This window comes from Siniperca chuatsi, linkage group LG15 (genome assembly GCF_020085105.1).
Source record: "Siniperca chuatsi isolate FFG_IHB_CAS linkage group LG15, ASM2008510v1, whole genome shotgun sequence".
Classification (NCBI taxonomy): Eukaryota; Metazoa; Chordata; class Actinopteri; order Centrarchiformes; family Sinipercidae; genus Siniperca; species Siniperca chuatsi.
The window spans coordinates 7,073,038-7,090,943 of NC_058056.1; the positions used below are offsets into that span (position 1 = coordinate 7,073,038).

The following is a 17,906-nucleotide window of genomic DNA, read 5'->3' on the forward strand; positions in this document are numbered from 1 at the left end:
AATCTGCTTTTTTCGTCATGCCACAACGCTGCAACACAGTGCTTATTATCCAGTATCACACTGACACTATTTCATTTGGTCTCTTGTCCATTGCCATAAGACTGCAGCGCCTTCTCTTTCAGCCAGTTGGATTTTCTGTCATTTAGTGTTCTACCCCGATCGTCTGATTTGGCAAAGACAGACGTCTGGCAGATGCAGACCTTAAGAAGAGCCTTGTTTCAGCAGAAAGATGTATTGTTCTGTAAAGAGAGCACTAATTGCATTGAGACTTCAATATTGCTTTTGTTTATTTGCCTCGGCCGGCGCAGCCTGGGAATAGAACACACCATTTTTTTTTTATTTTTTTTTTTTTACCAAAATAAACATTATGAAACCTTGTTGTGTCTACCTATCTCTCTCTGTGTGCTTTTATCTTCTTCCATTAGGATGAGAAGCAGCAGTGGGTTCTGGGAGGACATGTGCTCTGACATGGTCACAGAATTTTAATGAGAACATGTATTAATGCTGTATTATTCGACACCAGCTATTCCCTCCTTTCATAAAACTAACATAGAAACAGATTGCCAGAGGACTCTGAAACCTCGTCTGAAAACCTCACAGATCTGTCTCTGTCTGACCCTGACATCCTTACCTTTAGATTTCCCCTCAAACTGATTTACACATCCTTTAATTCTACAGACTAAAATCAAATGCTCAGGGTATAATTACCAAACCGAAAGCCAAAATACTGTTTTTCTGCTCCCTCCTGCACTCTAAAGTGCAGTTGGAATGTTTGATGTTTTAATTCCACTGTGGTCATGGCCGACCATGTGCTTCTGGCACCAGATACATCTCATGGCAGGCCAAATCAAAAAGGGCAGTTTTTTACTTCAAATGTCATGTCTTTCTGTACAGAAGACCCACAGTTTGTTTTGCAGTAAATCTTCAACATTCAAAATCATTCATCACAGAAATGCCAATTTCCTATGATTTTTTTGGTTCGTAGAACTCTGCAGCTCGCAGGTTATTGTGATATAAACAACCATCACCCAAAACTTCCTTTCACTAACTTGTCCTACTGTGCCTCTTCCTTCTTTAGGTGACCTGAGAGATCCAACAGAGACAAATGTGACAACTATCAAGAAGAGTTGTTGTGCGATTTGGACCCCCACCTTCTTGACATGACTCAATATGTGTTGGGATAAATGACCTGACCAAACCACTGATCCTGTTACTGTGAGTACCAAAACACAATGCACACATCTGGAAGAGGAGGATGGTTTACTCATACAGTATACAATGATTTTATAAGTGATGTTCTCTTTGATAAAATCATACTGAGATACAGATGGCATCATTCAAACCACAATTTCCTACCGGGCACATTGCTGTTACTTTTGCGTCATTTGTACCTAATTCAGACTTTTTGCTTGTACAGTGAATGACAATCAAAGTCATCAAATTTCCCGATGTTTCATTTGCGAATAAAACACATTGTATTTGACATCACACCTGGCATTTAAAGGCACGTCACTGAAGGAGCACAGTGTTTTGGCCAGTTTACTCATTTGTTTTAGGATGAAGGGATGGCACTCATCCATCAGTGTGCTTACATGCACTTAACAGGGTCACAGTCACTTTTCAGCAAATATACAAGAAACTGTTTTTGGTACTCATTGAAGGGGTTTAGAGAGACCAAACTCCCACAGGCAGGAGAAAGACAATTTGTTGGCCTTGATTTTTCTGAGTAACATGGTTACTTGTGTGTTTGTAATCATACTGACCAACTACCAGTAGATCATTAGCTTTCATAGTGGATGGCAATACAGTACTTAAGCTTGGAACATTAAATTATCTTGGCAATGTCAACAGTCCTGAGAATTAATTTATAGGGGCTTTAAATGTATATCATGAGTTTAGATAGTAGCTCTGTTAGTTATATGAAATAAACACAATTTACATAAAATGTATAGAAATAACAGGACATCGACAGCTATGAAAAGGTCACCTGGAGATTTGTAGACTATACCATTAAAAATACCATGCAGTGGATAAAAAAAAAAAAAGTCCAAAATTAAAATGTCAAAGGATGTTGGATGCTGATGGACGTTGCTAACAACAGAGAGCTAGAATATAAATATCTATAGATCTGCAATCCACTGGCTCTAGATTGGGCCTTTCACGTTTTTCGTAAGTTTCGTGACCACCGTAGTTTCTCCTGCACGCTTGGAACGGGCGGGTGAGGCGAGCAGTATTCAAATTTGTGCCACTTTCTGGTGTGACCGGGCCTTCAATTCTTCCACTAGATGCCACTAAATCCTACATACTGGACCTTTAAGTAAAAGTACTAATACACACTGTAAAAATACTATGTTAAATTAAAAGTCCTGCATTGAAAATGTTACTAAAGTAAAAGTATGTAAGTATAATCAGGAAAATGTACTTAAAGTATCAAAAGTAAAAGTACTCAATGCAGAAAAATGTCCCCTCTGACTGTTAGATATATTATGTCATTAGATTATTATTAATCATGCATTAATGTGTAAGTAGGATTTTCCTGTTGTATTTGGTTGAGTTGGAGATCATTTTTAACTATTTTGTATTAGACTACAACAAATTATTATTTTCATATTGCATGAAAAATGTCTTTAACAATTATCGAAATAGTTGCCAATTAACTTTCTGTCAATCGGCTAATCATTTCAGCTGCACTTGTATATACCGTTGGGTGGTTTAATTTATAACAAAACACCATATTTTACAAGCTTTTCATATGTTTTGTATGCAAAAATCTTAATTTGTAAATTAACTAGCAGCTAAAGCTGTCAGATAAATGTAGTGGACATAAGAAGTAAAGTATGTAGTGGACTAAAAGTATAAAGTGACATGAAACGAAAAGACTCAAGTAAAGTACAAGTGCCTCAAATTTTTACTTAATTACAGTACTTTAGTAAATGTAGTTAGTTACATTCCACCACTGGTGAATGCTTAACTTAGCATGTAGCACCGGAGCCTGTGGTTAACTGAGGATGTATGGATGAATAGCGTCTTCATATTTAGCAATGAGAGAAAAACTCACCCAAACTTTGTATCCCCTTAAGACAAAACATGTAAAATTTTCTTCTCACAGAAATGTGACATTCTTCACCAAATCTTAAAACCATTCTGTCACATATCTTCAGTCAGCATTTGTGCTGCCTGCACCACAATGATTGGATGATATATATCACTTCAATAGGACCAAAACACCCAGCAAAACCCCAAGCGTTCTGATTTACAAAGTTGGATTAGGGTCTTAAGCTATCTCCCCAAACTCTTCTCTTCTTTTCTCATTCCATCATTCTCCCTTTCTCTGAGAAAATTGGCACCATTTACTGCTGTCACTGCAAAGCTCATTGTCCCCCATTATCCCAGGGACAAAGCTGCCGTGACATTGAGTTAATCCGTGTTTGTTTCAATTTTGCTTTCAGAGGAAGAAAACAGATAAGGAGTTCAGGTAAGTGATGGCAAGGAGGCGCCATACCCCAGGCAAAATGGACTACAATGATTGGGAGGGTTGAGAGAAAGATAAAATGCAATCTGCCAGGCAAATTGGGTTGATTTCCTGAAAAATGTCAGGGACGTGTTGGGTGTGCTTGTGAAGTTTTCTCTATTGGATTGATGGGACGCTCTTCTAAAGACTAAAACTGCTTGCCAGAATGTCAGGCACACATACTGTAAAAAGACTACTGTAGTTAGACTAAATGAAACATTTTATGAAATCTAGGGCAATGACACTAGTGCAGGCAGAGGCGTTCTCCCTCATCAACATCTTCAAAATCATCATCACCGTGAGACATAAGGTAACGATAAAGCAATGCAGTGAGGCCACCGTAAGAAGTTTTTTGAAGGAGAACTGTCAGTCTTCAAACTATATGTGCTCTTCCACTGAAAGTGAAATGTCATCTGTAATGCTCACGGTCTTAGATGAAACTCTTTCCACGAATCTAATTATAACAAGTCCAAGTTAAATGCTGCATTGTGAACCTAGACTTAGCTTACTTAATTACATACAAAGAATATATCTAAGAGACCAGAATTAGCTGCCAGAGAGAGAGAAAGTTGATCCAAAGATGTCTGCCATGTAAAGACACATTTTTCTTTAAGTCTTTCTTCTATCCAGACAGATGGTGTACAGTATACAGTTTATTTTTTGGAGTTGAAAAGTTCTTGGTTACTTGCTGGTTTTCTCTGGCATGTAGAAGAACAGAAAGAGATGAACCCTGAAGTCACATTGCATTACAGTAAATGTTTATGCAATAGCCAGTGTCTCGCTAAAGTGCTATGAGGACAAAACACTTAAACCATATCTTCTTCATTTGTCAGTTTTGTTGTATAATGTCTTCTGTGGCTCTGGTAAAGTCTGACAAAGTCACACAAGTGAAATCACTTGAATTTCAGGATCGGCGTGGGAAATGTAGGATCCAGGGTTTTGGGTGCAAGATAATGTTTTGTGTTGAGTTCAGTGACACATACGATTGACAAATAGCAAACTGTCACCCACTGTCAACAGTGCTGATCTTTGAGGATAAGAAGAGAAGGTTTTTAGAAAGTAATGAGACATAAAGTAGACAACACAATCTGCTTTTACAATTAAGAATGGGCTCAATTCATAAGCAATAAAAGGTATCCTTGGGGTTTTCTGCTACAGCCTCACTTGGTCTGGTTTGATCTGCAATAGCTTGCTGTTAATTGCTGTGGAACTGACATTACAGTCAGTTTACTGACTTTATGACTCTTCTCTTGCGCTACTGTTACACTATGTTTTAGAATTTACTATTTTTCCGTAATTGTCACTTTAGCCGTTTAGCACATTAGCCGATGTTTAACAAAAGTGACGTAGTCTCACTTTAAATAAATTTGTGAATGTATTGTGCCATTCACTATTAAGCTTGTTAACTGCAGCTAGCTTGGAGAGCTAGCCTCACTATGATTGTGACTGACTAATGCTAGCATGTTCCCAGTTGGCTAGCATGTTAGCTGTTACCTCTCCAGCTACGGTAGTTCACCAACTAGCCCTGCAAGTAGTTACTACCTAGCTCTTCGTATTTCATGAGGACGCTCAGATAACCTTCGCTGTGCCACCTTCTGGTGTGACGGGGCCTTCGTAAGATGCATTTGCAGAAATGCAGCACTTGATGCCAGGATGTTGGCCAACCTCAAATTTGATTCAGAGATTAGATGTGCTCAAAAGATCAATCTCGCCACTAGATGTCGGAGAATTTGCCACATGAGAGCAATGTAGAGGTGGCACTCAAAGTAGTGAACAAAACCTAATAAACAAGATAAATATGTCACCATTATTGGTCTTTAATACAGAAGTCTGTCTCCAAAAGATATCTGTCCCATCTGCTTTAATGGGAACAGTGAAGTCGTAAAATGCCTCTTGATAGCATATTATTGGCAAATTAAGCAATTAACTAGAAATAGATTCATAATGTGCTCTAAAGTCACGTAACGTTTGTGCTGAAAAATGGGTCATGAACATTTGCAATGCTGAGAGGACATATCACATTTGTTGAACCTGGGAATTGCCTTCCACCTCCGTCCCATCTCAGCGGGATATCAAAAAGATGATAGCAAGTTAATATCACCGTGCGATCTACTGATTGCACTTGTCAGCTTTTACAATCTGGCCTCATCTATCGGTCTGCACTCCCTCTGTCTCATTTAAGAGGTTCCTGGGAGCCGAGGTGAGCCCGTCCTCTACCTGACAAACTAGTGCTCCCTCATCCATCCAGCCCTCACTGCTACCAGCCTCACCACCCCTCTTATAGCTGCACACGAGAGCCCTATCATGGTTCACTAATCCTCCTCATTAAGTCAGGCCCCAAGGCTCTAGTTACTGTACATCTATTCCCACATGCCTTGTACCAGACTCAGCTTTCATCTTTGGCAGCATGTGCAGATGTCATGAATTTGCCATGTGCAATATAGTATGTGTGTTAGGATTTTGATGTCTCTGTCAGCCGCGGGACCAGATAACACGTGGAAAGGCAGCTGCACTCGCTCCATCTTGATGGTGGAGAGAAAATTGCATGGATTACACTCGTGCTGCTTGTTATAGACTTTCACACCGGCCTCTATCAACAGTAAAGCTGGCCTTTAGCACAAAGTGTATTCACCTACACTGAGGCTGAAGTGTTTTCCTTTTGCACTCGGGTTAATATGTCTTTGTAAGCTTTTCAGCTTGCAGGGATAGTTAATATTATGTGTGCATGTGGTGTTTGATACTCCAGGTTAAACCTTAGGGCAACATCCATCTCTGCATTTATTGCTGTTATTCGTTGTTTTTTATTGCAGTATTCTTAAACCAAACTTGCCCTGAGGTTCTGAGATTGGAAAAACAAATGTACTTTTTATAGCCTGAAAAAGTGAGTTGTCTTGACAGAGCAAAATTCTGTCTGCTCTTGAGCTTGCGTAAAGGTTGTGGCAGCACGGCAAATGCTCAGGGGATCTATATTAACCTCGCTTTGAAGTTACCCGTACAGCCCGTGAGCTCTTTGGATTTCCTTATTAAAAGCCTTTCTGATTCATCTTGGAAACAACTGAGACCAATTGGAAGCCGTGTCGTCAATCTGCATCTGAAAATCCAGGATGCAGCACGTCCATCCAGTCATATAACGTCCTCTGACAAACGTTGCTAAAGCATCACAAAGTTGAGCAGCTTCGGCTCTCTATCAGAAATATGCTCTGAGTGATGGGGTGTTCCATTTATAAGTGACTTGTGGTAAGGATTTTTTTTTTAATCCAAGAGGGTGAGGGAATGGGTGTCTAATACTTCACCAGAGCGAAGAGTTAACAGTGTCTGACAAGGCATTAAACTGAGGAACCAGGGGTGGCTTAGGGGATAACAGCTGAATATTACTCAACAGCTTTTTTCTTCATAAACTGCATTAAATGTAGCATATCTTTGTGGTGCTAAAACCTTGTAACTATGCTTTTCTTTAATTAAAATACTCCATGTTCCTGTATGGAACCTCATTGGATACAATTTTTAAAAAAAGCATGGTTGCAAAGCTAAAAATAAGGCTATTGTACCTGTTGTATCATTCCAACAATGACTAAATGCAGTGTGCATGTAATTTTTTTGTTGCATGGCTCAAGTAGATGCTTGTGAATGTATATTTTTCATAATCATGTGCTAAGGTAAAGAGAAATATAGTGTTTTCTGTGTCATTTGTGTTTGATCTGCACTCTATCCTCCAGCCCATTCAGAGAAGGCTAGCCTACAGGAAACAGTTTTAATGTGTAATGCTGTCTGTCATGGCTGCCATCAGTGCCACGTATGCTGCGTTTCATTTGAACTGGGAAGTCGGACTTTCTGAGTTCCCAGTCAGAACGCGATCAACTCCCAGCTACAACTTTCAAATTCCGAGGTAAATGAGGAGCAGCATAAGCCCTGGCTGTGGTCCCGCCCCTGAGCTGTGATTGGACAGTTAAGAAAAAAGCTCCATCGCACCTCCTCATGAAGACTAATGGTAGTGCTTTGCATTTAGTGTTGGCAGGTCGATGCTGCTCAAGACTGGACAAAACTGAAATGCAATGCACCTCTTCACTTTGTTTTCTGTGTTGTGATTTGATTTTAATATCGCGTGGAAAATACATGTCACAATGAAAAACAATTCATTCAGTTATTATTAAAGACAAGAACTTCCTACTAAATCTCCACTCTTTAAATCTCAGCTCCTTTGTTTTTAATCATACGTATGGAAGGATTTGTATCATAACTCAATACATAACAATATAACTTAATCCTATGCACCAGTGCTCTTCTATATTCATGCTTAGGTGCAAAGCAACCAGACAGATCCTTATATAGGCCACACCCACAGAGGCAACTACAGTCATGGCAACAGATCACAGCTGTGTTCTCTCTGAATCACCACATTCAGAAAGTCATTTTAACATTCATGCTAGTTATTTTAAAACATCCTTCATCTTGTAATTTTCCCAGCATTTATCCCCTACAAAACACAACGGTAAAAGTAATAGTGTATAGTGTGCAATTGTGAGTAAAAGTTGACAGAGAATACCTCATGAATGAATACAAAAGACTGTATTAGCTCTATCTAAACTGTACCCTGAGTGTGACTTTTTAAAATTTTATTTAATTTTTTTTATTTGCAGACCAAACAAATGAAAAAAAAACAACAAACAAATGTTATAAAAGAATGGAAAGTAAAGCGCAGGAAGAAATAACCAAAATACTACAAAACAATATTATACACAATGTCAACGATAAATAGATTATGACATAAAAAACATGTTTTTGAACATGTTCTGTAGGACTTTAAGGGTCATTTTAACCAAATGAGAAAAAGGACTTTCCTAAATCAATCTGAAAGATACAAATATTTAAACCAATAGTCTCACATATCCACAGAATATACATTAGGACACGCTATGGTGTAATTATGGGGACGACATCTGTCAAAGCGAAATAAGGGAGGGAGAATTAGTTGTGAAAAGACACTTGTTTGTTATACAGCTTACTTTACAGGCAACTACATTTCCTGGTCTCCTTTAAGAAATAGGGTTTTCCCCTTCTTGTAACTTTAGTTGGCCTTTCACATTGCTCACAAATTGTACCACCAAATAAGGGTATAAGTCAAGTCAAATATATTTGTATCGCATATTTCAACATGAGCTGACCAAAGTGCTTTACAATACATATGCATAAAAACTGATCAACAGAGCAACAATCAACAACAAGAAAACATGCGTATACCCAGACAGAGAGCAAGATACAAATATAGCAATTTAAGTACAATTAAAAGCCAAAGAAAAGAGGTGAGCCTTGAGCTGTGCTTTAAATGACACGATCGAGGGGGCAGATCTGATGTGGTGGAGCAGTTTGTTCCACAGACTGGGGCCCTTGGGACGACCAGAAATTGACTGGTCAGCGGACCTGAGTGACCTAGTTGGGGTATAAGGGGTTAAAAGGTCAGATAGGTAAGGGGGAGCCAATCCATGAAGTGCTTTGTAGACAAACAGTAAAGTTTTAAAATGAACTCTAAAACTGACAGGAAGCCAGAGGAGGGAGGCAAGTACGGGGGAAATGTGCTCATGCTTACGGGAACCAGTTAAAAGTCTCGCAGCAGCGTTCTGCACACACTGCAGACGTGAGAGTGAGGACTGACTGGCTCCCATGTACAAGGAGTTGCAGTAGTCGAGTCAAGCAGTAATGAAAGCATGGATTACTTTTTCACAATCTTGGAATGTTAGGAAGGGTTTTACTTTGGCTAAGACTCGCTGTTGGAAAACGCTTCCTCTCACCACAGAGTTTATCTCTTTGTCAAATTTAAAAGCAGAGTCAAAAATCATCCCAAGGTTTTTTGCATGTGGTTTCAGAAAGGATGAAAGTGGGCCGAGTGCTGGTTGATTCACTGGGGCCAAAGAGAAGTACCTCAGTTTTTAGTTCATTTAACATCAAAAACTTGTGGATGTCAAAAACTTTTTTGACATCCAGTCTTTAATGTCCTGGAAACAGTCAAATAGAGGCTGCAATGACTGGTTGGCTGTGGCATTTTAGCGGGAGGTAAAGCTGGGTATTGTCTGCAAAGCAGTGGAAGGAGATGCCATGCTTCCTAATGAGGGGACCCAGTGGGAGCATATAGAGAGAAAAGAGGAGAGATGCAAGAACAGAGCCCTGAGGAACCCCGCAGGTAAACGGAACCAAGGAGGAAGAAGCATTTCCCTTAAAAAGGGATGTAGTTGCTGGTAGACTACTTTTTCCAGAGTTCTGGAAAAAAATGGAAGCTTTGAAATCGGCCTAATTGCCAAGGGGAAACAACCTGTGGAAAGGCAACAATTAATGATAGACAGGATGCTGGGGCCCACAATGTCAAACACCTCCCTTAGTAGGAGTGAGGGAATGTATTCAGTTGGGCATGTTGTGGGCTTCAGATGACAAACTACTTCCCACAGAAGGGAGAGGGACACAGGTTCAAACTGAAACAACTGAAACTGAAGCTTAAAAACAGACAGGATATAAAGATATTGTTAAAAGTGACCAAGATCTAAAAGTGCATTGTTGAAATACTGGCCTAAAACTGGATAAAAAGTTAAATTCTAACAGAGCCTCTGCTGGGTAAACACAGACGCCGACACATGCGCAACTCTCCATGTATCCCATATGTTATGTCTGATGCCTTATCTGTAACACAGTGACAAAGGCCTGCTGCCAAAACTTGTCTGTGGTTTGAAGTCAACCTTCGACATAGACTTTTTTCATATTCAACATACAGTTGTGCCTTTGTATATGCCATAAACAAATAGGCTTACTGTTTTTACATATTTTGGTGTTGCTGTAAGCACTTGTGGAGTTGATCCTAATGCAATCATAGGCTTTGTTCAGGTTGTTTTTTGAGACCCAAAACACACAATGATTTCAAGAATGCCACTGAAGATGAATCCAGAGGCATACATTTGTACATCCATGTTTCTAAATTGTTTCAGTGTTTCTTCTACACACACACACACACACACACACAGCACAGGTAGAGTTGTTTGAGATCCTGGTGCCCTCTTAGGCCATGGTTCACATCAAAAATAGCCCAGTACCACATAAAAATGCAAGAGGTCTGCATTGGTGTGGGCGTGTTGCTACAGGTACCAGTGAGAAGAAGAGACACAAACCAGGTAGTCTAGTTTAAAGGCTTATCAGACATCAACACAATGCACAGCAGTTTGCACTATTCTGAGGCAGGGTTTTACAACTCAGAGTAACCATGGCTGTGCAAACTTCTCGATTCTCTGCTCTGTCTTGATTCTTTCAAGGCAGATACTACATTACACAATGCTACAAGTTAGTCTACCCTATACGGGTGCATGCACATATTTAATGGACCAACCACACTGCATTGCTAGATGATATTGTGACTGTGCTGTTGCATCAGATTCCACCTTTTTTGCCGGACGACCCCATGCATCTCCACAGATCAACGCACTGGTCTCATTGACATGAATGAGAAGGCTGCGTTCATTTGTGCTATTGTTGGTCTGAATTGTGGTCTCATTGGTTTATCATAGTCATACCGTTTGGAGACAAAGTTACAAATCCAGAAAACCTTGCAGCATTTCCTAATGATTTTAGTCACCTCCACTCCACACCTCCACACAAAAAGTGCTAAAAATACATTTTAATTTGAATACATGTACAGTTGACTGTTTTTTACATTCAGAACCTCTGGATCTTTGTTGGTATTCCTTTCACCAGGAGGGAATAAATCCTGGAGGCACTTAAAGGCAGGAGGACAGAGCACTTAGACTCAGTGACGACAATATGCGGCTCTACACTGATGTAAGTTCTGCCAAATGAATGAGTCAATTTGTGGCATTAGGCCACTTTTGCCTCAGGGTTGTTGTTTTTTTCAAATTCACAGCCCTACCTTGTGTTTCTGGTCTCCTGCCTTTTTCATCTTCAATTTTACACTACATTTCATTTTTACATTTCGACACTCAAATTATATGTCACCAAGGTAACATTACCTGGGGGTAGAAAGATGGACTGCGGTTGCACAGTACTCATGACAACTACTAGCCACAACCACTGTGGGACATTATTCAAACTTTGCTTGGCCCACACATCCACCAACCTCCCAGTGAAAAAAGGCTCCAGATGGCCAGTCTGCCTGTGCCATCCAAACTGGAGTAAACATACTTGTACTCCTCCATGCTTAGACGTCAGGGATGACATAGTTTGTACTTCTAAACAGGCCAAAGAACTTCTTAGCCCACTTCTAGATCTCTAATGGAGGAATGATGGCGGTTACAGACTGAACATTAAACAAGTGATGTTCTGCTTAGTTTATTCTAAATGGATTAGTTTTGTTTTTGTTGAAATACTGAAACTATTGGATGGATTGACATGGAAGTCCATGGTCCCCAAAGGATAAATCCTAATAACTTTAGAGTGTTAATCTAGCACCACCACTAGTTTTGGATGACCACAGGATGAGGGGGACATGAATGTGACGATGATCCCATGACTTTTCCTCTGGCATCATCATCAAGTCAACATTTAATTTGTCCAATTGGTTTGTGACCAAATACCTGCAAATTAAATGACATTACGATAATCCTAAACTGTACTTTGTTGTTAGTGCTAATTAGCATTACTTGCCATATGGCAAGTAAAATGGATAAAAAAGTTGCGGAATAGGTATAATCACTATCACTATACTTAGTGACAGTAGAAAATTGGGCAAAATTTGGCAAATTATTGCTTCATGGATTCAACAGTAAATCTACTTTGTGCTCACAAAACCACCAAATACAATTCAACACACATCCCCTAACCTACCCTGTAATTTCCCTCTGTGTGTTATCTAAAGCACTCCTAGCGTAACGACAAGTGTGTGTTTCCTAGCTTTGATGCTCTTTATACCGCACAAGCTGGATATAAGTGGCCGCAGATACTGAGGGGACTGCGTAATGACAATGTGTGTGAATTCAATAAACCTTTTTCTCATGGGTACTAGAACCACCCTTGCGGAAAATGTGATTACACTTCTCCACAGGAGGTGCAATGTGGGACGTTGTTGCAGGGGGGGAGGGGGGACTTGGCTTGTCATTGAGACCCCAGTGTGTCTGTTGCCCCATACCCACTAACAACTTTGACACGCGTGTAATGTCCAAGGAGAGCTGTGGAAGAGAAGAGGCGTTTGTGTCCATTTTCTCTGTCTGCTTTTGAAGCTGAGTGTGAGCCAGTTGCTAATGACTCAATGATGCGTAATGTGGATGACACCATGTGTTGTAGCCTCTGTGGTGTAAACTGACGAGTAAGTTAAAGGGAATTGAAATACAGAGTGAATAAAACACACATACTGTGGTCACAAAGCAGAGGGTTTTTAGTTTGAGCCAGAATGCAAAACGCCTGCCAGCTGCCGGCGGCTGTTGTTTACAGCCTCGTGACTGATACATATTTTACTGAAAAAGAAAAAAAAAAGATTTACTCACTTACAATGCACTAGAAGAGTTATACTGTGGGGCTCAACAGTAACCGTTGCCAGGTTGCCATTGGCCACCACATTGGCCAACCACTTTTGAGCATATAAAAAATAGGGACAACAGCAAAACATGCACCTCAAAATAAATTTAATTGTTGGGCTGTGCGAATATCAATTAATGTGCGATATAGCAGATGACCACATCGTCATATTCGAGTTTTCATTGTTTACGCTGGTCACAGCTGAGGGGTAAGTTACGCACATTACTTTAGTCAGAGATAAAGTGTGTAGACAAGCTCAGGCTGCAGCACAATAGTTACTGAATGGCTGTGTGTTGTGTTTGCTAGCACAGAAAATAAATAAAAGCATCACCCTAAAATTCAAGAGTAACCAGCAAAGCTATTATAAATAAAATATGTTTTGGATTTTCAAACTCCGAGTGGTTTCATTTTAATATGCTGCAGCCTCATTTATTGAGCCTGTTTGCACTGAGGTTGTAACAGGGTATATTCATTTTGGGCTTGTTTTTGAAGCTGCGGTTGCTTATTTGTCTCGCGAGAGTTGGCAACACTGCTGGTAACACATAAGCCGCGTTTCCACCCAAAGTGCACGGAACTTTTATTCCCAGGAGCTACTTGTCAAGGAACTAAAAAGTTCCTACAGCCCTTTGCTGTCTGCGTTTCCACCGCGGTCTGAAGACCCGCGCAGATTAGGCAAATTGCACCCATTAGGTTACACCCATCACACAGCTGCATAACTCTATTGTTTAAACACATCCCCTGCAATTCAGCATAAGAGCCTTTGCTTAATTTAACCTATGCACTCTCACCTGTTTTAAATACTGAGGTTATCTTAATTACTTTAAATATAAGGTGACTAAAAATGGCAACCATATTTTCAGTTTTGGGAAGCAAAACCTGATGCCTGGTTGCCAGCCAGGAAACCACTTTTAAAAGTTAGTGTTGAGCCCTGGACTTGTATGATAACTGATCTTTGAAAATAAAATAAAATTAAAATACTTGATCTAAATCCTGTAATTTCTCACTTTTGGCTTATTTCTGCGCTGGCTGATGGCTGAAGTGGTTTTCATGTAATTTTTTTCAAAATCCCAAACACATCTGAGAGGTTGTAGCCTTGCCACTGTACGGCAGAGAAGCAGGATAAATTAGTCAGGCTTTTCTGTATCAGCAATTGCTCTCTTCCCTCTGCCACACTCTGGTTTTCTACTCACTAAAAATGTCTGAATATTAGATATAATTTGACCCTTTATATTAATTTCTTTCAGTGCTCAATATACTGAAGTGTGTTATTAAGGGCCTTATCTAAGCTTTTTCACAAATTATGACCCTAATTTAATAATTTGGCTCCCAACAATTCTTTTTAATAGTACAGTACATTACAGTAATGGGGATTTTTTTAAATCTGGACCTTAATTTTGGTTATTTATTTTCATTTAATGACTTTATAGTCTGAATACCACAAGTTTAATATCTAACAAAAAGCAATTCATCATTGGTGTTTAAAGGATAAGGTGTTAAGCTATATTTTTCTTATTGTTAACAAGTCCCACGACGTCTGTATCCCAATACTTTCAAACTTCCCTACCATAAGCTGTCTGTGCCACTCAGCTCCAAGCCTGTTCATTTCTACTAAAGACGTAAATCTTTAAAAATGGCTCACAAATATATAGTTTCATCTTTAGAAAAGACTCAGCATTTTCCTGAAACAGCTGGCCACTGTAGTTCTTAGAAAACATTGCTCAAATTAGAATATCTAGTGTATTTGTTTGGGACTATATTCAGCGGCGGATTAACACACATTTGGTGCTCTAGTTGGTATTTAAAGCAGGGAGGGATGTATGTGGGATCTATTCAAAATATACAGTGCCCTTGTTCATGGTATTAAAGGAACATGTCATCCAGTGAAACAGTGTGGCTTCTTGATGTGTTTTTAATTTAAAGTTTTTGGACAACAATGGAGCTCTGTGGCACAGAGGAATAAGCAATATCAGGCTTTAGCTACACAGACAACTTGTTAGTAGGATCAGTTCAATGGTGGTTTGGGTTAGGATGAGTTTCAAGGCTTTATGTTTCCTATTTTCTCCACTTTTAGGAACGAAGAAGGAACATTATATTCTGGATATTGTGGAACAAGGATGGCTTACTTAAATAATGAAGTCTGAAAATGTTTTACTGTGTTCCCTGTATTTTCAGTTGTCATAGATGGAAATGTTACAACTCTGTTTCCTGACTTTTAAGGTGAATACAGCTCAATAGGCCGTGCATGGAATTTGACACAAACAGAACGTTTGATTAAATTCTTCATCAGTCTGGATTCCACCTGTATTATGCACCTTTTTTTACTCCTGTAAGTCTGAATTTCAAAGTCAAAAGATATTTGAATCATTCATTTAATTCGCTGCAATATTGAGTGAGAAAACTAAGCCAACAGTTTGTTTGGAAAACAAGCTTTCAAACACCTTCATTTAATAGAAGGCATAGCCACATTTCTACCAAATTGATTAATGTCTTCTTATAAAAATGATCTCTCATATTTATCAGAACTTTGCATTATGTGTTCAAAACCTGGGGCCATTGTCTCTCACACTTTTAATCATTCTGAATCAGGTTCTTGACCTAAACTGTAAAACAAGAGCTATTACCTCTATACCTTGAGTTTACCAAACGTTCCCACACAAAACAGGAAAATCTAAAAGTGGAGGTGCTGTATGAGTTGCAGCTTGCACAGACTGAGCTCACACAACCTAAGAAACTGTCTTTGAATAGGCTACTAACTAGCCTATAGGCAGGCAGCCTCTAATGCTAGCTTGTTCTGAGTACATTGTACAAAAACCAGCAGCATGGTCAGCAACAGTCTGACAATAGTGAACCGATCAAAAGCAGTTATGAAAGAACAGTCATTCCTCAGTCTAGAATGGGACATAATCACAATTTGGTCTTGAAACATTATGTTTAGAAGGGGGTTTGCAACGTGCTGTAGGCTTTTCTCATTCAGTGTTACCCAATAACTGAGGATAGACCTCCAATACGGCTAACCCAAGGTGTGTACATCCCTTTAAAATCTTCTATTGTCCTATTGCACATGTGACCTTAAGTTGTTCTCCTTGTTTCCTTGATTGATCTCATCTGCTATAATAGGATGTCCCCTCAATGTTTCACCTCATCCTAGACAAGCTGGTTCTGAGCTGCTAGGGAAACACTTTGTAATATAGAGAGCTAAACCACCATATTTTCAAGCAGCTGATTTGTAAATTAAGCACTTACCGATCAGATTGATGCAACATGTCACAAAAAAACAAGGACAAACAGATTTCAAATGCATTATGAATTTAATTAATAGGCTTGTTGTGTTGTTATAATGAAACGCTGTTCTCTTGGCATCTTTTAAAGTCTCAATTCCCTTAGTCATTTTGTCAGCTTGAATGTGCACCACAGCAGGTAACTGCTCGATGCAGTGTCTTTTTTAAATGGAATTTGAATGAAGACAGCTAATGACAGTGGGTCAATAATCTTTTATTTAGATTATGTGGCTGCTATGCCTTAAAAGCTAATAATGACTTCATGAATTAGCAAATCTCAAGTGATCAGCATCAACTCACCATCTACCTTCTGAGATCATTTCGGCTTGAATATTCCCTGTCAGGAAAGGTCTGAATTGAGTTACTGTCTCCTAGGTGAGCTCGCAGTGCTTCCTGTGTTGGCGTTGTTAACACTGCGATTGACAGGCTAAGCCCTGCCGGGGACCTGCTAAAAATGGAGGATTAGATTATTCTTTTGTAGTGTCCCCCTTGTCGACAGAAAACTGTTGATGAGCAAGCTTTGCCCCAGAAATCAAAGCACCGTTGGGGGTATGCTTGCAAGTCTTTCACTCATCAGACTGAGATCCTCTGCAGGATCACAAGGGAAGAGCGAGCAGGAAGACACGCCAATGAATCTGAACCGAGAGAACGAGGTGTGTCATGAGTCCCCGGAGAGAGTCACGGATGGAACAGTAGTGTGAGAGTGTGAATGTGTATAAAAGAGAATCAGTCAACAGCAGCGTTGACTAGAAAGGCTGGATCATGTCGTTTTTGCGTGGGATGGCAAATGCATGAGAGAAGCAGCATATAAACACCTCAAAGAATGAGCACTGAGTGGAATATAAAGATCTTTACTATCAATGCAGGACGAAAAGAGGAGAAACATGTCATTCATTCCCTTCACATTGAACACGAGGCCGCATTTCGAGACTACAAAACATGCTCACCCTCATTTATCACTTTGAGGGACCATATGTTTCGATTCTTTTGAGAGCAGATGATGGCATTTAACCTTTCTGCATGTAAAACAACAACCATTTGTTCATGCATGACCTTGTAAATTAAGCGCGCTTTTCACATACATGAAGCCGAGCACAAGCATATTCAGACATGCACACCCAAACTCTTGCTCCCACACATATTTGCAAGGAAAACAACCACTACAGCTCTCAGAGTGTGTGTTTAGAAAGGCAAACATCTTGTAGGGATGACTGGCCACAAAAATAAGAGAAAAGAGACGAATAATGTGCGTTCAGTCATTGCCGAGATTATAATGTCACTTGGGAGCCGGGGCCCTGCACAAACACCATGCTGTGCTCCATTTCAATAACTTTTCATAAACCAATCAAATCTCCCCTCCCTCCTACACGGTGCTTTAAGGAGATTTTTATAGGCTTTTGTTTGAGAAGCAGATAATTCCTTATAAATCATAATAGCGCTGCCTGAATTGTAAAAGGTTTCATAGCTTAGTGGCATGATTGGCTCACAGCAAATACAAATAATGTAATAGCACCTAAGCATAGTTATGATGTGCGTGAGATGGCTTTGCTTCAGACTGTGTCACAATACAGAGGTTAACATACTGTGGTTATACATCTCACAGATGTCAAATATAT

General features: G+C 39.7%; 1 protein-coding gene across 2 annotated transcripts in view; it reads left to right on the forward strand.

Annotated features, from left to right (window-relative positions):
- The window catches only part of LOC122861485 (leucine-rich repeat and fibronectin type-III domain-containing protein 2), a 128,517-nt gene that overhangs the window by 66,122 nt on the left and 44,489 nt on the right, over positions 1 to 17,906 (forward strand). For both annotated transcript variants that reach the window (XM_044165945.1, XM_044165944.1), the window contains one exon: positions 1,079 to 1,215. The gene's annotated coding sequence lies outside the window, so the exon portion shown is untranslated. The remainder of the gene's footprint in view (positions 1 to 1,078; positions 1,216 to 17,906) is intronic.